General features: G+C 37.5%; 1 long non-coding RNA gene across 1 annotated transcript in view; it reads left to right on the top strand.

Moving 5' to 3' along the window:
• The first annotated feature begins 4868 nt into the window (after positions 1-4868).
• Positions 4869-23158, top strand: part of LOC125693565 (uncharacterized) — a 159551-nt gene continuing 141261 nt past the window's right edge. Inside the window, exon 1 of the long non-coding RNA XR_007377152.1 lies at positions 4869-5720. This is a non-coding gene — a long non-coding RNA (uncharacterized LOC125693565). The remainder of the gene's footprint in view (positions 5721-23158) is intronic.

Here is a 23158-nt window from a genome sequence, read left to right as displayed (position 1 = left end):
GAATAAGAGTAGAAAAGCAATATAAAGACGCTGGGGGGGGAGGGATGAGGGAGGGGGAAAGTAATATACTAACATTAACAGTGTCCATACAGGATCAGAGATACATGTTTATTAGTACCAGGATGCTAATAGTGTAATTAAAACTGTAAAGGTCTTTGCTTTGTGACATTAATTTCTTTTTATTAAACTCTAATGTAAGTAATGTAATTAGTGTGAATAAAGTGCAGGAGGGAGTTAGCTGTTCAGCCTGTAAGTTGGAACTTTTCAAGGTTGTGTCCAGGTATACAAATTTAAGTTTGCAACGGATACAGCTTGCAGCCTAGCAAAAATCAATAACCTCAACAAATCACATTACACAGAGTTATGTGAATGCCAATTAAGTAAATAAATGGACATAATGAGATGTTGTCAAGGAGAGATCTTAAAAGGAAATAAAAATGACTGAGGATGGAGAATGTAGGTTATAGGAGAAAAGGCAAGAATTCAGAACGACTGAATGTCAGAATGTCAGTCTGATTAGTAATCAAGGCACATTTGGATAATAAACATATCAGAGAGGTCTGCAAATCTTCAACCACATCCAGAATGCTCTAAAAGATGACTTCAGAAGTTAATTTATGCAAGCAATTTGTTCTCTGGTTCAAAATGACATGAAATATTAAAGACTATTTACAAGATGACTGTGGCATAGATTGTCAGTGTGGAGAATGATAAAAATATTAATCTGGGAAGAACGTTTCACTTGGTCAAAAATACATAAGATGGTAATGCATAAGCACAGGATGCAGAGTTTAATATGCTCCTGTGATATTTCTAAAGGAAGGAAAAAGAAAGAAATGCCTAAAACTGGAATTACTCTGCTTTTCCTTCAGTTTCACTGACATCCAGAGATAATGTGTTCCATGACTGCAGCTTAGGTAGAGATCTTCTAGGTTCTGTGTTGCTTGAACACCTGTCAGCTGGAAAACAGCTCGTCTGTGCCTGCTCCTCCTTGCTTGTTTTATCTTTTAGTTTTCTTGGGATGCCACAATCCTTGCCTTTTTAACAATTCTCCTTTCTCAGTGCAGACCTCAGGTTTGTAATGTAAAATCAATCCAGCCTGAATGAGAACTTGGTATTTTCCTATTCCATTTTTCTTTTCTTTTTCCTTCTGACTATTACAGCACATGTTTTTCTCCCCTTTCCTTCAGTGGAGACTGTTTCTTGTCTGTTTGATTCGGTAGTTATTCAGGTTCAGTAACAATGCAGATGTAATTCTAAGCAGTAACATTTTTCCCTTTTCTCTAGAGATGCCTTTTTTACCCATCCCTACAAGTGATTGACCTGTAGGTTAGGAGAGGTTATGCAGGAAAAGTTCAATGAGGGCGTACTGCTTTAAACTGCAGAAGCCTTTCTAAGGAGCTCCCACCAGAAAATTTACTGTGTCAAACAGGTCTCTACATTCACTGAGCAAAATCTTGTCACTCACTAGCAAAAGCATTTGGCATTTTTCAGTACCCGAAAATCTTACAGAGTGGTATTTGGGACCTGTTACTTTGCAATCCAACCACTTGTTAATTATCTTGCTAATGTATTGCTACTTTTTAGGTGTAATGTTTTTTTGTTTTATCTCTAGATGTACTTACAGTATATATACCCACATTCATTTTATGTAATATAAATATATGTTATCAAAGAATAGTGTGTTTTTGATACTGTGACATCCGTAATGGCTCTTTTACTCTTTAAAGCAGTATGAATTTTATTCAAATGTTGTAAAGACAGTCCATGGAGAATATTTTGAGACCATTTCTAACAAAATTCTTGCAGCATCACTATCTTCTGTGTAACAGCTTATCTTTACAGTCTTAAAATAATGTATTTTATATCTTTCAGTCTATCTATCTTATCTTCTTTTACCTATTATATCTCAGAATTCCTTCCAGAATATCTAGAAAAATGTTATTCACTTCTGAGAGTGCACCTCAAGAAATGGAAAGTATTACATTCTTATGTTGTATAGGAAATTTGTCTCACAGCAAGGCAGGAGAGATCTTGGAAAGTTGCATCTGAGTGATCCAAAAGTAGCTCTGAAATGCTATTTCAGCTCTCCAGGAAGATGAAAGAGCTTTTTACTTTCTTGTTACTATTATAATTTCAGAGTGACAAGTGATAAAAGCGGCACTGGGCTGAGTGCTTCCCACAGTTTTTAGCAGCATTTCTGAACCATATGTAATGCATTCCTTATTGACAGAAGTGCAGAAGGTAAGTTGTCCATTCTAAAAAATGGAATTTTGGAGGTTATGCTTCACTCTGCAACTTGATGTGCACAAAGGAACAAGCAATTAGCTGTACAGACATCAATAACACGCACAGATCCTTTATTCATAGCTATTTGAATGCTAGTTAGTTTGAACAGATAAACAGAGATAATGATAAACTGTCAGTTCAAGTGTTTGCAAGGCAGGTAATGATGACAACAAAAGAAGGGAAATGAGCTGAAGTGGGAGAATAAAAGAATTATAAAAACTTTTGAGTATACTGACACTTGCCAGATGACTTTGAAGTATATTTTGAAGAGGACAGTAGCATGATGAATATATGGAACAAAGCCCACACAAGTGACAAAAGCATAAGCATACTTCTTCCTTGAAAGTATCTGAAATCAATTTGGGCCCAATTTTTTTTTTTTTTTTTAACTTGAGCAGACTCTGTTTTTCCTCCGAACTATTGTATTCCATCTGCTACTGTTTGTCATTTTGTTTTTTAGACATACTGATAAGGCAGACCTTATTAACAGCTTGAGTCTTAAAGACTACAGTATAAATGTGAAAATAGTGACATACATTCTGTAAAACAGAATAGGTTGCTAATCCCATCAAGCAATCTATGCTGTTTTACTGTTATTACTTAAGGTTCCAGTGCTGTAAAAAATGAATTTAATAATGATTCTGAGAGTTCCTTCTTTAGACATACACGGTGTTTCTATCCTGTCTAGATTCTTTTTTCTTTATGTTCCTATAAACCATTCTGTACATTTTTACCCCTGCAAGAGGAAAAGTTGTCTGTATTGTAAGATTTGAATTTTTTTCTTCCAAAACAATGCTTCTATTTGTCACCATGCATTTTTTTCTGTCTTCGGAACAGTGGTACTCACTGCAAGGTCCTGGATTGTGTAGTTGCCATGAAGAGTCCTTACAGAAAGCTTATGGGTGATCATTAAGTTACAGAACAGCCATCACTGTATGTGGGAATTTTCTCTAACGACAGGTCAAAATCATAGAACTGCCTACAACAAGGTGATGGACAGAAAGCACTGGCTGCACAGATGTGTCTTAAGCTTGCCTTGTTCAGGTCTGCCTGTTGCTGAGCACCTCAGTCATCTAGAAAGGATGATAGAATCTGTTATGCAGAGAAAAATAGGAAGCACATGGTTTACATTATGGAGCAGAATAATTTTCTTTCATTTATGGTGGAAACATCCCACTGCAGGGACTGATAAATATGGATTTAGTACTGATAAAAATATGGCACTAAATGATTTAAGAAGGGTAAAGCGAACAGAGAACCACACTGATAATTCCATTTCCTTGATATGCTGTAGTTTCATGCAGGAATAAGAATTTAACTTGGAATGTAACCCCATAGGCTAGATTTAGAAGTTCTATAGGATACTTTGATTAAAAATCAGATAAATATGGAATTTGTCTGAATAATTTGATAGAACATTATAAAAATAATGTAACCTCTCAGTTCATCTGTATTTGTTAATGTCAGATATAATTATTCATCCAGTTTCCATTCATCTACCTCATTTATGTTCAAGGGTGGAACCTCAATTATTTCTTTTCATAAAAGTTTTTTAGCACGCTATTTAAAACTCATTGAAATGGGAAACATTAACATTATCTGCATACAAATGAACAGCAGGAGGTGAGGAGGGTAATGCTGGCAAATTTCCAAAGGCTTTGTAGTGCAGGTCAAACAGACACTTAGCATGTGAGGTCTATATTTAACAGTACTTAGCACTGGACAAATATTGGGGGTTTCAACAGTTAGCCTTTATCTATGAAACTCTCTGCTTGTAATGGGAAATAGCATAAATCAAGTGTCTGTGGTGCATTAGCATTAAAAAACGTTGCATTAGAGTGAAGGGTGATGTTCCCCTCCTGCCTCCAGCAGTGGCCTGGAGTTGGCTCCAGCACTCAGGAGCTCCTAGCGCTTCAGATATGTTTCTTGTTGGACACAACTACTGTTACTATGAATGGATTTCCTTAAATGCTGTGCATCAGTCTTTAAAGGATATTGTGCCTCTTCTTGTTAGCAAATTGAACTTTAGTTGCCTTGCTTTGTGCCATGTGCATGTGAAACAAGCTCTGAAGTTGATGCAGGCTCTCCAGGTGGTTCTCAAGAGGCCAGGCCACAGAATTGCTGCTCTGTGTTTCACAGAATCATAAAACGGTTTGGGTTGGAAGGGAGCTTACAGATCATTGAGCTCCAGCCCCTGCTTGAATCCCCTAAGATCAGGCTGCACAGGGCCACAGCCAACCCAGCCATGGGCAGCTCCAGTGATGGAGCACCCACAGCTCTCTGGGCCATAGTGCCAGTGCCTTACTGCCCTCTTCTAATTTAAAGCCTTTTCCCCTTGTCCTATGACCATCTACTCATATAAAAAGTCAGTCTCTCTCCTGATTATAGGCTCCCCTCAAGTACTATAAGGCCTTAGTGAGGTCACCCTGGAGCCTTCTCATCTGCAAGGTGGATAAACCCAACATTTAGTTGCAATAAGAATGGTGGCAGTTTCTTTATTCCACTGATGGCAAGCAAAAAGCTCCAGTGCTTCCACAAGACTTCACTGTGTAATAAACAGTACTAGAAATCAGGCATCCTGTTACATGAGGAATGGTTTGAAAACAGGAGCTTTCAGGGCTGTCAGTACAATGGTTCCCTATGACCCAACCCACACATGTGCCCAGCACCATGCCTGCAGTGGTCATGTGAAGGGAAGGACCAACACTGAGCACTCACAAAACGTCTGTTGTGCTTTCTCAAACTGTTGCCATAACATGCTAATAGCTATTTTATGATCTTACTAAATAATAATTAAAATTCCTAGTACCTGTCTCAGCTGATTAAGGTAATTATGGTGCTTCCTAGTACGGCAGTACCTCAGATTACTGTTGCTGTTTGCTTCTCTTGCCAAGAATAAACCAGGAATTTTTGCATGGCCTCATTCAGGAACCATTGCAGTTAGATACAAATTTGCATGCGTGCAGTTGTGCTCATTTTGTACTGCTTTCAGTGACCAGCGTGCAATGATAGGTCACTAAATGTCATTCCCTGATTCGTGTAGATGCATTAGGAACTTGCATCAAAAGCAAACAAATCAAAGAGAAAAAGCAGCTCTTCTTCCACGAATCCGCTCCCACGTGCGAAGGGCGCTGTGTTTCCCACACCTCAGCCGGATCGGTGCAGCTGGTTGAGGCGGAACTCGCGGCTCTGCTCCGCACGAGCACCGGCGCTGCTGGAGGAGCTGCTCCCCAGGCGCGCGCCCCGCCGCTCCGCGCGCAGGCGAAGGTGTGAGGGCGGGGAGATGCCGGTGCTCGCAGCTCGGCCCCGGCTTCTGTCCTCAATGCACCGCGCCGCTACGGATTTCTTGCGTCATTTTGGGGGCTCTTAAGGAGCCGTCGAGGGTTTCTGAGACTCTGCAATTCCGTCTCGACGCTTCCTGCGGCCGCTGGGTAAGAGACTGGGGCTTGCGGTTGTTGGGGCTTGCGGTTGTTGGAGCTTGCTCGTTGTTGCGCGTGTGCACGTGAAGGGGCGACAACCTCAGCAGTGCGTGGTTGATTTGCTTCTGCTTAATTCTGAGAAAGTTTAACCTGGTACTACAGAAGCGCTGAAGTTTCCACCTACGATGCAATTGCAAGAATCAATGATAATTTCACCCATCGTGTTGCCAGCACGGTGAGTTTAGCGCTTCTTCCTTCAAAAGAAAAGAGACAGAGTGCATCCAGTGCGCATCACCGCGCTCGCAGCTCCCCGCTTCTGCCAGGGGGAGCGGCTCTTTGCCCTGCGGAAGGGCGCTGGGTGGAAAGCCCGAGATTGCTGTTTTCTGAAATCAGATATCTCTTGATTCTCTTCTCTTTACCTAGTTAGCTTAGGGAATTGAATTCACATTCTGCGTCTGCTTCTTTATAAAAGGCAAAACAGGACTGTTCCTCTAAAATACCTTTTTCCTCTTTTTTTTCTTTTTCTTTTTCTTTTTTTTTCTTCTTTTCTTTAAAATGGATTGTGGAGGTGATGCTTCAAAACGAGGACTGTAAGGCTGGAATGTTCAGTTAGAGTTAAAACGGCTGACTCGCATGTTCGTGGGCTGCCGTTATTGCTTTCACCTGGCTGCCACCTGGGTGAGAAGCGGCGATGCCCTACAAACCTACCGTCTTGCAGGCAGACGTTTTAAAGTAGGTGGCAACGATTCCTACGTATTCAGGTCTGTAACTTTTAAAAAGTGAATATAACATTCTTGCGGATATAAATGGTGTGCTCATTTGTCCTCTTTCTTTTGCTTCATGTGTCTTACTAGTTTCCAAAACTCGGGGTATGTTTGAGTTTTCAGAAGCTGTGTACTTGCACGTGCACGCAAAGTGCAGTGAGCCTTAAAAAGGATCATGTTCTAATTCAGAGGCTCAGCTGAGCCCCAGCTGGACTGCTCGCAGGCTTTGAACTTTAACGTGTTCTTCTGTCAATATTTGTCTTGTTTGTTGTCTAAATGGACTTCACATTTTTCTAGAGATCAGGGATTTTATTTTTATTTTGTATTTATTTATTTTTCAAATCCCTGAATCCTCATTCTGTCACATACACGCACATTGATATATGAAAACCTAAACAGCAGTATTTCAAAAATAGCGGAGTAGAAAGTTGGTTTTCTAGTTATGATGGTTCTTTAAACATAGATGGGAAGATCACGACAAAACCTCTTTAATACAATTGGTACAGAACCTTAATGCATGTTTCTGATCACCGCAGACTTTATTGCTGTTTTCTCTAAGCCTGTAAATATTTTTTAAAAGCCAGCTGTGAGGAAGTAATCACAATTGGATTTGGCTGAAATGTATGACTGTTCCATTTCCTAAATAATGGAAGTAAAGCGGGAAGAGACTGTTTTAAGAAAGTGTTTTATGTGTTTTGTGCCTATTTTATGTATTTAGCATGTATTATTCGTACTGAATTAGCATGGAGATGTACGAATGTGTGAAAATCAAGACAGGTTGGATCTGGATTATATAAGAACTAAAATTTGAGCATTAATTATTTAATTATGAGTTTTATGAGTTTTAAATTATGACTTTTGTTTAATTATTTTTGCTGAACTAATGCAGTCTTTTTGCTGACTCTACTTGCTTTTTGTTATTTCTTGCTTTTCTGTAACTATGAAGTATTTTATCTTGGAACTGGGAGACGAAGCCATTTTAATCTAGCTTCAGTCTGTCAGAGAAGAAGACTGATGAGGGAATAAGGTCACTTTATCCGTGTACTCCTTATTCACCTCAAATTTTTCTTTAGGTCTTATCCATTTTTTCCTTCTGACACGCTGTTGGGCATAATTTGGGGTAATACAGTATTTACTTAAATAATGCAGATAAACTAGGGTGTTTCCTTTTCCTGTATTCGTTCACTGAGAAGCAACAGCAATTGTGAGGCAGAAGTTATTTTAGTGTCCTGAGGAAAAAAGAGTTTAGTGAGCTGTATTCTCACTTGTTTATTAGTACTGCAACAGTACAAAATGATACCAGTGAAAATTTGTGCTCACCAGAAGTGTTAGTCTGTATTCAGTCTTATCAGTGCTGGTCACTCATTTTTTTCCTGCTTGGCAGGTAAGAATAAATGGCAGATGGCAGTACTGTTTGCATTAGAGTGTTCATGCCTACTGCAGCATGATCATTCACAGGGTCATGTTTTCATTGACGCTGTTGTATTTTACATTATTTAATTATTGAGTAAAACTTGTTGCTTCTGTTCTGAAGGTTCAGGAAACCAAACACCTGATTAAAGTGACTACTCATGTATTGTTTCCTCTGTATGAAAAATCTCTATTGAGAAATATGCTTCTCTATATGGACTTTATTTCCTAATCCAGAGGAGATCTGGAGTTTCCTAAATAAGCAAGAGTTTGTTTGTATTAGGCTCTTCTGAAGTCTTAATACATAATAGAGTCTATATTAGTAGAGGCAGGTTTGTCTTTATGGCCTTTTACAAAGCTTTGTGGTTTTTTTCTGATATTCTACTCGTGTTAACACAAACTTATGCTTGCAGGTCTAGGCAAAAAAAGCTGGGGAAGCTCTGTTGGTGAGCCTTTCAAAGCTTAGCTTTCTGTTGTAGTGCCAGGTAAGATGGCACTGAATGCAGTTGCTAAGGGTAGTTTTAAGTTGGTTAGATATGCAATCATGTCTTAGGAATAAGAAGTCCAACAATAAACTCTTCATGTTTTGTATTATAGCCTTTCGGCCTGTGAATTAGAACATCTAATGATGTTTTCATTGATGCAAGAGTTGTGAGGCCAGAGCAAATTACTGTTAGTTCAAAACTTTTTCACCCCCTCGAGGCTCAAAGTATTTGTGGTGAGCAGTCACATTGTATTTATGACTGCTGTTAATTATGTGCAATTCACTGGGTCACAACTTCACATGTTAGAAATAATGCTCATAAAGAAAATCCAGTAAGATATAAAATGAGTAGCAGCATTATTAACTAGTGTATGTGGCAAAATGGAGCCTAACCTCCTTCCTCATGGGGGTTATCTCACTCTATGGAATTTCTGATATATATGTTTTAATATTTTGAATTTTACAGTGAAGCACATCTTAAAATCTTCTTTGTAATGTGCTGTCCTCAGTGTTGTACGCTGGCACTGAACGTTTTCAAGTAATGCTGTTCTGTAAACTTAAGTGTTATATTAACACAAGAAAAAAAAAGAAAAGTTACTGTTAACAATTCTCTTTAGAGGCTGCAGTAAGTGAGAAGCTAAAGTGTGACATGAAAGCATGTTTTCTGTCATCTAGGTGTATCGGCTTAATCTAACGTTCAAACAAACATAGTTCCAGTTAGCTAAGATTGTTTTTAATCTTAATCTGTGTAAGAAAACACTGACTGTTCTACAGAGTTGAGCAAGCAGAGAAGGAAGACAGCTTCTCTATCCCTATCATCAGTATTTATGTTTTTACTTCATAGCTATTAATTATGATTCAAGTTTAGCATCTTTCACATGAAATTTTATTTTTGTTGTCTTTTTTTTTATAAAAAAGAAGCTTTAAAGAAGTATAAGAAGTGTTTTTAGAAGTATATGATAATGCTACAATTGTCATGGCTGCTAATAATAGCAGCCTAATAAGATATGGTATGGTAAGGCTGTTGATTATAGGACTTTGGCTACAAAATGTTGAGAAATTAATGACATTTACCTAACAGTCTCCTTGAAACAGATCTGTAATACTTCGGCCTTTGTTGGGGTAAGACCAACAGCCATATTTGTATGCGTTGGGATTAAATTATTAAGATGATGAGAAATTACATTAGCCTACTGAACTGTAGTATAGTATGATCTCAGTTTGGATGATAAAGGGCTGCCATGAATGAAATAAGGAACTGCAGTTTCAAATTTGCAGAGGTGCATAAAACTGGAGCAGAGTAGACCAGCTGGTAGGTGGTGGTTACAAGATGACAGTCCTTTCTAAGAGCTAGAAAACAAACTTGAAAGGGTTTTTGAAAAATACAAATTACTGCTGTGAAGACTTGTCAGGGTCCCATGCCATTCCCAGGCACAAGTTATATGCTGGTTGTAAAGCTGAAAGTAGATTTAGTTCCAGCTCGCAGCTTAGGTGCATAACTGTATTTGATTGCAGTCCTGGTTGGTGGGTGTTGGGCAGGGCACTCACGGGATGTCAGTTGTTACCCAGTGTTTTATGGACACACCTCACTGCTCACTTGCTTTTTCCAAACATGCATTTAAATGACAAAGTAACTCGTACAGAAATTTGTTAAGGAAACTGCTACTTACAATGGGTGACTGTCATAAGATCAGGCAGAAGTTTCTGATGGCTGGTCTTAATTGGATGTTTCAGAAGAGCCTCTCTATCTTAATAATTTTTGCTGCAAGAAGAACTAAAACACCCAGACGCTGTGATGGACTGTCTGGACAGCTGCTCTCTCTGTTTCATAACTGTCTCAAAGCAGTGAACCAGATGGGTTCAGTTATCTGTAAAATAGACTTCTGGGAGCTTATGACAAAGAAAGTTTGTAGTGATACATGGAAAGCCTTACGAAGACAAATGTTCATTGCTTACTTTCTAAAAGGACCTGATGTGTACTAGCAGACTTCTTTTTTGAAAGTTACCTCACTTGCATCTTGCAGAGTTTGACAAAGTTGTAACCTTCAGGCAAAGAAATTACAGAAAAAAAGGCTTTCTATGCTATAAAGTGAGAGTTTGCTTTTTTTTGTGTAGTTTTGCATGTATATACACATATGCAGCTGTTCAAATACTTCTGGTATTGAAATTACTTTTATTGATCCTTGTTAAGATTGTTATTTTCTTCAGGTAAGCTTGCATTCTTCTGTATGCATGAGAGGTATATGTTACACGTTCTATAAATGTGATTGTGCAATGAAGCTATCAATTTAAATGCCCCAGAGGAAGTTACTGAGAGCTCTACATTGCATTTGTGTACTGAATGAAGCAGAGTTGCAAAGAAAAAGTACAGCTGGTAAGAACTTAAACAGAACTGGGAGAGAAAGAAGGAGTGAGAGAGATACGAAGTACTGTCTAGTACTTAAAGAGAGGAATGCCTTCCATATCTCTACATTGCTTTCTCAAATTTTGACTTAAAATAAATAACTCTTGTAATTGTGCCCATCCAGTTTTCTAGCAGCTTCTTCTTTGGATTGTGTAGTAATTTAAAAGATAACTTTTTCTCTGCAAAAAAAAAAAAAAAAAAAAAAAGAAAAAAAAAACCAAACCCCAAAACAACAACATCTTCCATCAATTTGAGCGTTACTGTTACTTTTCATCTTTCTTTGATGATATTATTTTTAAGTTACAAATTTATCACTTTAATACAAGTCAGTGGTTGAAGTGCATCTGTGTACTCTATAACATTGTGTAACTGGTGATTTTTTTTTTTTTTTTCCTTTTCTTAAACAGTTAAGTAATGACTGAATGGAACAGAGAAGAGGTAACCATAGAAGGTGGTTCAGGGAACAGAAACAGCATAGCTTTATTATTGAGATACCAATTCAAGCTTATTAGCCCTTATTGATGGCTATTTTGGCTTTCTTAAGTGCTGTTGCTGTGCACATTGCCGTATCTCATTAACGGCTGCTTAGTGCTCAGTGGAGTCTTGTTTTCATGTGCCTGGTATATTTCATTTTATTATTATTATTATTGTTGTTGTTTTTTACTAACTATGACTTGCCAGTCCTTGGTTTTGTTGCGATAACAGGTCATGACCACAGCTGTGCATTCCACAATACCAGCAAAATCCAGTAATGGTCGAATAAAAGAAGGTAGCATTTTCAATGAAAAGTTTTCTTCTTGGCCAGGAGCAAATGTGAAATCTGGATTTCGTGTCAAGAAGGTAGAAAATGTAAATGGCAATGAGTGTTGTAAATGAGCATGTGCTCACAGGTATAGCCAAAAGCTTTGTAAAGTAAAGGTTTTAAACTTGGTTCTTGATTTTTCTTGTTGAAATTATTTTAAGTACTTACTAAAGCTCTTGGAAGGAAAAACTGAAAGTCTTGCATGTTGCTGGAAGCTGGACTCCTGTCTGATTGATTGTTCAAGTATGTGAGAAGGCTAATGTCAGGAAAATAGAGTTAAATTTTTAACCCATTTTCTTCTAAAACCATTGTTGTGACAGATTCTTGCCCAGCATATCCTTATGGGTTGCATTCTAATTTCAGATTGTGAGCAAATTCACAGAAGCACTTTTACCTTAGTTTGAAGGACGTGAGAAGGGCTGGATTGACTTACTGACTGGATTCCTGTCTTTCTAGTTCATAGTTTCTATAGAAGATAATTACGAGTGTGAGAAGAGAAGACACTGCAGTGCTGGTAAAACTGCAGTTTTTGTCATCTTAGGGAGATATGGCAGGTTTGCAATGATTTCTTAGTGTTTAGTTTAGTCTTGAAACAAAGTTAAAGCCATGTGCGCCATATGCAACCTAAATCTTTTGTGTTACGCAGATGTAAATATAAACAATTTTCAATGAAATTAATGGTTTGACTTCAGGTTTACACTGATGCAATAGAGTTGAATACAACTTTACCTTCTTAACCAACATTTTTGTGACAGATAGGACAGTGTGTATATATGTACACATTACTTAATTGGTGTAACTGCCATAGTAGTTGAAGGGATGCTTTAGATCTTTATTGTTTCATAAAGAATAATAGAAGTTTAAATTCATATGCGTTAATTTTCAAAGATCATTACTGTAAATTGTCTGCTTGGGACATTCAGTGACAAATGTACGTGGATTTCAGTCATTCAAAAATAGTTCTTTCCATTCTATTTATTTTTGCCTGTAGAAATCCAGCTTGGCTGAAGTCCATTATTTTTGTTGTATGTTTTCAGTTTGGAAAGGAAATTCTGCATGATGAGTAGGCTGGTAACTAGATGGTAGGATCCTAAGGAGAATGAATTTATAAGCTCATAATTTGTCCTTCACTAAGCAGCCCTGCCACTATCTGTCAATCATAAACCTGTACGTTGCGTACTTGTGGAAAATGCAGGTTCCCTGGATTGTCTCCCATTGCCAGTCTGGGCAATGTTGCTCTGCTGATCTGGAAATTGGATGCTAAGAGGAATTTTATTACTGAGCTAGACAACTGAGAAATTTTATTAGTGGTGGAAATAGAGTATACATTTCATGGCTCGATGCTCGTAATGGTTGGCGATTTCAATCCCTCTTTGGGATGGAGGAAATAGAATTTAAGTATGAGATCCTAACTGATCTGAATCAGTAACTCCATTAAAGCTGCATTTATTGTACAACTGCTGACAGTGATCAAGGTATCATTTAATAAACATAGTGGTGATGCTACAGTGAAATCCATGTCCTTATAAAGCTACTGAACAACTCATGTTTCATGCTTTAGAAACATATTTTACCTACTTTTATAAATCATACTGTCATGGTAGATGGAGCTTAAAAGTAATAGCGTTTGTGTTATTAGTTAGGCAATTACTGAGATGTTGACTTGTAACATTTAGAAAAATATACTCAAAGAGTGAAGTACCTACTATAAGGTGTTTTGCTAGTCTAAACTATGTAAAATCTCAACTATTTTTAAGTAGGAAACAAAACTGCAACCTTCATGAGTGTTAGGGTTTTCAGTTTTTGGTGTTTTTCTCTGAGCACTCTGGATGCTTCCAAATAATCATAACAGAATTATGAAAGTTGACAGATAGAAATTAACACCACCCCCACCTTGCTCCCCTCCTGCCAAGATCACAACCAAAATGCCATCCCATTTGTTTGCTGAGTCTGTGAAATATTAGACATTCATTAGAAAGCCACTGAGCTGCCTAATAGTGTGGAAAACAGACTATTTACGTGTCAGAATTGAAATGTAAAGTGTGAGATCTGTTTCACATCTGTCTGTAATATTAATGAGATGGACTAACTTATTCTTTGTGCGTAGTAACAAATTCCCCCAAACGTGTATAATCTCTGCTAAAACTGTTTTAGAAATAATGGGTGTATTTTAAGTTGTTTGACACGCTAAAATTTTTTGACAGGAGGAGCTTGAAGCATTTAAAGAAAAATGACATTTCCAGTATATGAAATCCATTATTTTTCCATTTCAGGAAGGAAGATATAGATACTGATTCTTTCCACTTCCTTCCAAGCAGAGCCTCATTAAATCGATCCTGTTCCCTCCTCTGTTTCAACAGTGCATCAGATCTGATTCTTGCTCCAGTGATATTGAGAATTTTGCTATTATCTTTAACAGGAACAGGCCTTTAGGAAAAGGCGTTAGATGAACTGAAATGAAGAAAAATGAATGACAAAGTGAAAAATGACACTTGTAGATTATAAAAACTTGTCCCATTCAGCAAACAAATTGAAAGAGAAATTATTTGTAAAAGTATCTCAGTTTGTGGTCTAAACAAAAAACCCAACAAAAACATAATACTACTTCTACTCTAGCAGAATGGTTGCACAGTGGAGATGATATACACTAGAAAATTTCATTTTTGCAGCATGAATATAATATTTCTCTGAATTGTTTTGATGCTACTTTATAGGTAGTGCATTGTTGACTCTGTAATCAGAAGAAAAGATTTAATGCATATTGAAAGGCATAGGACCTCAATTCAGAAGTTTCATTGTGTTGGTATCAAGTATAACAGCATCTTGAATACTTAAAATCTTGAATGTTAATGGCTAACGAGATTATAATGGATTCTTCTGTACCAGTGAAGGCCTTGATTTTGTTTGAACAAGATTTTCTCCTTGCAAGACAATATGATATCTCTGATTGTTTGTGTTAATTGTAGGAAATGAGTGTCAGAAATGATTTATATTGTTTCTGGAAGACCGGTATCTCAGTACCCTGTTCTGTCCCTTTCCATTTAGACTGGATTCAAATGTTAATGTTAAAGACATGGGGTGAGAGGTAGGAAGTACTAAACCAGTCTCCAGTTTTCTTTTGAGGAAATTTTTTTTCTGTTTTCAGTCCAGAAGTTAATGCAATATGTTGTAGTATTTCTTTAAACAGTTGACAGGCATTTTTCTTCATTATATGGAAGGAGAATGTAAGGGAAAAATCACTTGAATTTATCAAATACAAAAAGATCTGATGTTAAATGGGTTAACATTGAGTTTGAGTGTTTGCCAGTTCACAGATAATGAGGATACTGTATTATCTGTTTGGTTTGGTTTGTTTCTTTTATTTGGAGAAGGAAAACAAAACATTGTCAAAGTTTTAACTTTGCATTTCCAGTGGGAATTCCTGCCATAAATGTAGAATGTGATTATCCAACCTGAAATTTTTGGTAAACAAAAACTAAATCAATGAACATGAAAAAGGATGCTGCATTACATCTGTTTTGTAAAGAAACATTCAGAGCTAGCTGATGAAAGCATTTTAAATCCAAAGCTCTTTCAATCCCCAAAATGCTGAAATGAAATTGGAAACTCCTGTTGCATTTCATAGGCTTTGGATTAAGAGCCAGTCATCAGGATGCTTGAAGCAGTGACCTAATGTTAAGAACACTTATGATTTTATTAGATTAATTGAATTGTTCATGATATTGAGTGCTTTGAGAGCTGTGCGAGCAGATGTGAAATCATTGTGTACGTAGATTTCCCTGCAAAGTAGAGTGCCAGGTGACAAATAATTGGGACAAACCAGAAAAAGCAGGTACAGAGTCTCTTTCCAAAGCTGTTTCTTGTAGAGCTGTTGTTTCCCTTAATAAAGGAACTGACTTCTGGTGTGATTTGCTAGGTAAGGCTTTCCTTAGAATAAGATCTTATGCCTTTACGTGTTATTGTGTATCCTCTGTGTATAGCTATGTTATATTTATATTAGCTATGCTTGTTCCACATAGCTGCATGTTTTGAATGTAGAAAAAGCTGATAGCTTGTTCATATGGGACAGCTGCCCATACATAATATATGCCCCATATGTTAGAAGACATCTCCTGACTGTATTATCAAAGGCTTTTTTTTTTTTCCCTAAGCTTGATATCCTTTATTCAGGATTGCTTTTCATAAATAAATAGGACATAATTAAATAGAAGATGACCATCTCTGTTTCCTCACTTCATTTCTGTAATTTGTTTTCATGCTGTGCTCTTGTTATCATATTTCTTTTGTTATTAGCAGTGACAAAAGGAGAAAAGTGTACAGATATGACAACTGAATATCAGCTATTCCTAAGGAATTTTTTTCTTATTTTAATACTAAAAAGAAACTTGGGCCAACAATTTTTATTATCAAATAATTTTTCAGATGATTCTGGGTAGTCAGGGTTCTGCAGTCTGTAAATCATAGAACCAGAAAGCGGCTTGGGTTGGAAGGGACCTTAAAGTTCTAACCCCTTGCTACGGGCAAGATTGCTACTTACTAGATTGTATTGCCCCAGACCCCACCCCAGTCAACCTTGCTCTCCAGAGATGGGGCATCCACAGTTTCTCTGAGCAAACTCTTTCTGTGAATGTTGAGAAATTTCCTCACTCGTTTACTTTCACACAGGCTCGTTTCTCACATGTCCTTTGTTTTGTGTGACTCAACTGACGGCTTGACGGTTATCAGTTCACTGTGTGTTTTTGTGAGTGTTTGAGCACAGTATTTTAGTGAATCTAAATAAAGTAGGACTTGTACTGTAAACTTCACCGCATGGTTAATGAAGAGAAACAGCTAGCAAAATTGAAGAATATATCTCTTTCATAGAAGTTCTACTTTAGAAAGTATTTTTCAGAAAAAAAAATCCACAAAGTTTAACTGTAATTAATACAAAATAGCACCATCCTTCAATTTTGGAGATGTACTGAGACACTGTATACTTTTGGGAGGAAGAACAATTTGCTATTTACTTGGAAGTACAACTATATACACAGTCTAAACCTGTATTCATTCAGAAGATATGATGTGTATTTGTGAAAGCACGTAGAGCAGGGTGTCATTTCCTCTAACTTAACCATATGGAAGACTTGATAGAACCTTTCAGAGAAGCAGCTAATTGCTATAAATGTTACTGGTTACTAAATAAGAGTTTGTATTGCTTGCTTACCTTTGGGTTAACGTTAATGTTCTTTGAGCTTTTTCAATCAGAATCTTAGAGATGTTTCATCTAACTTTATGAAGAAGTAAAGATTTTAGTAAGAAATTTGCTAGGTGTTGAGGTGTTAGATCAACATATCCTAGATAGGTCTATCATCCCTAATGAAGGATTTCAGTGTACATTCTTGGTTTATTTATTGTTTGATAAAACAAATGAACTGATTGTGTCTCATAAACACTATCTAATGTACTGACAGTGCTTGATGAGAAGCTTTAATGTGGTTTCTAGCTATATATTAAAGAGTACCCTATTGTCCTCATAGTACCGCATTTGTTTTTGGGTAGCAACTCTTGCTACAGAAACCTAGAATGAATAATATTTAAGGAGGAATTGGGGCTGGACTGTGTAGTTAAAAATCAGCAACAAACACAAAGAGCACATAGATTTTAAATGAAATATGAAGAATCATATTGTTTCATCAAAGACATTTAGAACAAAGATGAAAAGCACTGTGTGGCTTCTAGCAGCCATTGCGTGGCTTGGGTCCTCAGTGGCTCCTCCAGGCTGCTGGAGAGGCTAGCTTTAAGTTTCTTGGTCTTCTGATAGATATGTCTAATGTATTCTCAAAGGGCGCAGAAAAAATGAAATTGGCTTATTTATATACTTGATGCTATCTGATTCTTGATAGAAGCATAACATCTCCCACTGCTACTGCCTACTGTGGGAGGAGGAAATAAAAGGCAAAATGTTCATAACAAAAAATAAAGATGTGGAAGATGCTGAGAATAGTAATGGCAAGCATTGGTGGAAATATCTTGTCTCAGATGGGTATTTTAACCAGTAAAAGAAATCATTATGTAGTTTGAAACTGTCAGTATCTCTGCTCTGTTGTGTCCCTCTTCATTAGAATTTTCATGGTTTCTCCTTCTAATGTAATCCTGACTTTAGGTTTTCTAAGTAACATGCTTATTAAGCAGAAAATAACTCTGGAATGATAATGGAAACATCATTTTGATGTTGGTGAGCTGAATTTGAAACAAGTTTAAAGAAGATATGTATACCGAGCATAAACTAGCATCTTTTTTCTTGCCTAGTGCTAGTACATTTTGCATTTCAGCATAGCCCTGGTTTGACTGCAAGGCAGAATAGGGGAGAAGCATCTTTACAATACTCCAGTGTTTTTGAAATACGTATGCAGCTTCTGGTGCTCAAGACACATTTACCACCTTAGCTATTAATATGGAAATGTTAGAAATTGAGCCCTTAAAATTCTAAAATTGAATGTAAAGTGGAAGAAATTTTTTACCTCCCGACGGAATTGAGGGCACGGGTCATCTTCTGTGTTTCCTGTAGAGAATAAGAACGTTGAAAGAAATGGAAAGGTCAAATCTATAAATACTTTGCTTCATGGCTGGTGCTACTACCAAAACTTTGAGTTCTTTGACAGTGAAATGGCCAACGGCCTACTGGGCTTGCAGGGTTTCCCTTTGCTCAAAGGAGGAAGAAGGTCCCTGGGGAAAACTAGCAGGACTCACTGGCATGGCTTTTCAACTAGGTTTGAAGGGGAAAGGGAATTGTAGCAAGCCTGTCTGTGATAAGGTGTTGGACAGCATAACTAGGTTAGATGGACAGGGTGCTAGCAGGGGCTGAGCAAATTGGAAGTCAGTAGATGAGAGTTAGAGAACAAGGCAACAAAGGGAGTCTTGGGGTTGGTTTTCTACTAGAGCAGCTTTACCAGGCTGAGCCTGTTGATGAAACCTTCCTCCATCTACAAGAGGTATTTTGATTGCAGGCTCTCATCCTGCTGGGGGACACCAACATCTGTTGGAAAAGTAGTGCACCGAGATATAAGCAATCCAGGAAGCTCATGGAATGCATTGAGAATAACTTTTTGAGCCAAGTAATAGACAGCCCCACCTGGGGGATGCAGTACTGAACCTATTTGTTCATCAGTGAAAATGAACTACTTGGTGACATCAAGATTGGAAGCTGCTTGGCTAGTGGATACGCACTAGTGGAGTTCAACTCCTCAGGGATATGAGATAAAGAATAAATTCAGGGTGCTAAATTTTAGGAAAGCCACTCTCAATGAGAAAAGGTAATATCACACCCATTTTTAAGAATGGTACAAAGGATGACCCAGGGAACTTCTAACCTGTTAGCCTCACTTTTGTGATGGGGAAAATCATGGAGCAAATCCTCCTGGAACCTATGGTATGTGGAAGAGAGGGAGGTGACATGGATAACCAGCATGGCTTCACCAAGAGCAGGTCCTGCCTGACAATGTAGTGGCCTTCCACAGTGGTGAAACTGTGTCAGTAGTCAAGGGAAAAGCCAGGTCATCTAGCTGAACTTCATTAAGACCTCTGACACAGCCCCACACAGCATCTCCCCCCATAATGGAGAGACGGATTTGATGGTTGGACTGTCTATTTAGTGTGAAACAGTAATGTATGGTACTTAAGAATCAAAAATGAGTAAATATCTGTTGTGTTGTAGTTAATAACTGTTAATGATGTACATGTTCATGTACAAGATTGAAGCTGATAAATGAGACTCAATTTAATTAACCAAGGGTGATTGAGGAGGCATATTCCGCAACAAGCAGAGTTCTGTTACGTAGAGATCCAGTGTAATCTGTAAGTATTTCATCATTGTCTTTGCCTATAAGTGGTGGTGGTTGTTTTTTCTTTGTTTTGTAAATCCATGTGCACACATGCCCAGAGAATTGGACTTTTAGACTTTGTATAAAGTGTAGAAAATTGTAGAGGTTGTGAGTAGGACTATATAAGTTTATGTTGAATGAATTACTGAAAATATTAGCCTTAAAAAAATCTTGAAAACAATTTTGAGACAGGATTTTTTTTTTCTTTGCCAGTGTTAATCTATTAATCTGTGAAGTGTTGACCATTAATTGCTAAATGCTTATTAAAATGAAACTTGGAGGAAGAGAATTGCACAGAAATTGAGCTTTTTTTTTTTTTTTTTTTTTTTTTTTTTTTTTTTTTTGTCTGTGTATAATATAATAACAATAGATGTACTTTTCAGGCAGTGAAAATCAAAGTATATTTCCTCAACAATGTGTAGGCATTGTCCTAAGTAATAAAATAAACTTTGTGAATATTTGCAAATAACATTCTGGCCATTTAATTTTAAAAAGGCTCCATTTGTCAATTCTGAAAACTATACTAGTTATTAGACTGCCAGTAGCTGCTGTCTGTCTTTCTTGCTCCTGTGTTTGTACATGTATGTGTCTGTAAGGCTGTTGAAGCATTTGAGCAAAACAGCACTTTCATAATTATTCTTGTACTTCCTTCTTATTAAGAGCTTCCCTTTTATTCTGCTTGTGTGCATTTTCAGGGACTCTTAAAGTAAAAGGAAGGCGGTCCTTTCTTGTCTGGTCTTACCACTGAAAAATTAAAAACTTTGAGCATTCAACAAAATATTATTGATAAAATTGTCAGATCTTTTTCGCAGAGTTTTTTTTCATGGCCTGATGTACTTATTAGATCACATCTAGCGAGTAAATATTGCAAACAAATGTAAGCAAATTCTCCTTAGGCTATGGCCAAAAATAAAAAAATATCAAGACTCGGGCAGAATTTGAGATTATTGGAATTATGAAGTCAGAGGTTTAACCTCCCCAGATGCTGGCAGAAGTCATCTCCTCTACAGTGCCTCACTGTATGTCATATGAAGGACTGTTCCTGTAAGAGAAAACAGTGTCTGGTGATTAAGACATAATGGCACGTATTTCTGTCTTTAAGAAAGAGGAGGAAAAATAATTAAAATTAAGTTGCAGAGCTGTTCTCCAGTCTGCAGTCTTTCTCATCCTTTTGAGTCATGTCTATAAGTGCAATTAATTGGGAAATACTGTTTATTGCTGTTTAGTGACAAGAAGGATCCTACAACAGTGAGATTCAGTGTTGCTCTAAGAGACCTTTCAGCATCACAGAGATGCTAACTGTACAACAGCAGAAGCAGAACACGCATTGGTACGTGCCTGTTCCAAAGCACAGAGTGATTATTTCCAAGTCTGTAAAGAAAACAGAGCTTCCTCAAAAGCTGCTGTTCTCTTCCTGTAGAGCCACAAAAGGGATTCTTTTATGTCAGATTTTTGTGCCTGCAGGTATGCATGGAATAATCAATGCATGAGGCAGCAGCTGAGCTTTGAACTTTTTTTTCTAGTCAGGCATGTCCACAGTGGCATTGCAAGAAGTGTTCTGTATGACCATTAGTATGTTGTTGGTTTTTATTAGTGATTTCTATTTCCTTGAGGGCTCCATCGTTAGTCTACTTCTGTAAATTTCCCTTTGCTGTTTTCCCTGCACCTTTTCGCTCTTCCAATATCTACAGGACAAAATTACTGTATCATGAAATACCTGCTGTGGACTGCTATCAGGAGAATATGCTAAGGGGCTATGAAGAGGTACTGTAAGAAAAAATGAAATTGTGTTTAGCCTGGATTTCAGCTTGGTTTTGCACAGAAAAAATAGAGAAAACTTACTTGTTTTGCACATCGAGGAGTCAAAGTGACATGAAAGGAGTTAGACCCCTTCCTGCTTACTATCTCTTGGGACCGTCTTCAGTTTTTGTCATTCCATCCCTAATCTCAAAATCTGGTTTTGGAGACAGTTGAGTTTATCCTGTTCTTGGATGTTTTTTGTGGAAAGTGAACATGCTGCTTCCCCCTCATTCCCCACCCACATGAACAGTTTCAGTAAGAACATAAGGTAAATGCCCTTTTCTTCTCTTTGTCTCTGTACTGTGTTCTGTGATTTAAATACTGCATTTTCTTTACCAATGTTGACCAATTCTCATCTTCCTACTGAGCCCAAGTAACTGTCCTGGCCTGTCCTTAGGCTGCTGGTTTCTTCTCTTCTGCTCGTTTCTGGTATCTGCCTTCATGCTTTGCATGAATAGATAGGAAAAGTTGCAACAGACACTGTTGTATACAACCAAAATTCAACCCAGCATAGCACTAATTTAGTTTGGACTAAAATATCGCTTCACAGATCACAGCTGATACAGCTCGGTTGCTATCACATACATTAAGGCAGAGATAGCCTTAGGAAATCATTAAAGAGGCACTAGACTTTCTCAGAGTGATTCAATGCCATGGATTCATTATATGATGCTCAATTCTCCCCATTTCTGGAAATGAAAATGTCTCATTCTGGAAAATAGCATATTCTAGCTGACATGCTTTTATGCTCAACCAGCAATGTGTTTTGAGATGGAAGAAAAAATTGGCCTGTTCTATTTAAGAAGTCCTGTTTAACATATAATTTTCTTTGTTGACAGTGCTGACATGCTTCCGTCTCTTTCTGGAGATCTGGCCGACTGCTACTGTGAATAGTGGTTGTCTTTTAATCTTTTGGTTTAAAAAATTGTTTCTGATCACTGGTTATCAGAAATCTACCAAGACATTAGGGTCAGATCTGGACACAGTGTTTTGTTGGAAAACAGTATTTCTTTTTTTCCTCACAGGTGATATAAAATGTTTCATGCTGTAGCTGGCTACCTAGCAGATTGAAATTAGTAGTCTAATGCCCTTTGTTCATCATTTATTGACCATTTTTTGTATCATGGTTGCCATTTTCAGCTCCAAACCTTTGCTGTGGTGTGCAGTGACTGATGTTTGGCTCCGAAGGGTGTTGTTAAAGCCACTGAAAGATGTGCTAAATGTCTGTCCCTCTTTAGGAAGCAAAATTTACAGTTGTCTATTGGGCAAGGAAATTGTTCTGTGACAACTGATTATGTACATCACATTTTAGAGACAAATTTTGATGGTGGTAAAAGACAGTGGTTAACAGTAATTCTCTGCAGACTTGCAAAGCATCCAAATGCTGACCATTGTTTCCTTTCATTCTATTCTAAAATAAGAAATTTACAGTAAAACCTTTTCATTCCCTCTTGAGCAGTTCATCACTAGACAGCTCTGGCAAAGGAAGCTAAGCCTGAAAGCTGTTTTTAGTCATGTGGTGGTTCTGGCTTATGCATTTCCAGTTCTAACCTGGTTTGTTCCTGTCTCTGATGTACAGTGCACCACTTTACAGGCAGATGAATATGAGTGTTCAGTGCAGATCTGGCAGGGTCTGAATCAGGACACCTATGTGCATATGGATAAAAAGCTGTCTTTAAAAAACAAACAAAAAACAAAACAAAAAAAAAAAACAAAAAACCTCAGACTTCTGATTTGATTCTCAATTCAGACTTGCAAACAGTTGTATTGGTACAAGATGAGGAGTGACAGAGCTGCTAAATCTGTAACTGCAGATTAGGAAAGACAATTTCTTAAACTGGCAAAGCTGCTCAAGACCTCATTTTGTGAAACTTCTGCCCCGATTATCTTTTTGTCAAGTAGGTCGCTGATGGAATTAGCTTATAGA

Source organism: Lagopus muta, chromosome 5, assembly GCF_023343835.1.
Source record: "Lagopus muta isolate bLagMut1 chromosome 5, bLagMut1 primary, whole genome shotgun sequence".
In the NCBI taxonomy this organism is placed as follows: domain Eukaryota; kingdom Metazoa; phylum Chordata; class Aves; order Galliformes; family Phasianidae; genus Lagopus; species Lagopus muta.
The sequence above is the reverse complement of the archived record's forward strand: the minus strand, read 5'-3'. Positions and strand labels throughout refer to the sequence as shown.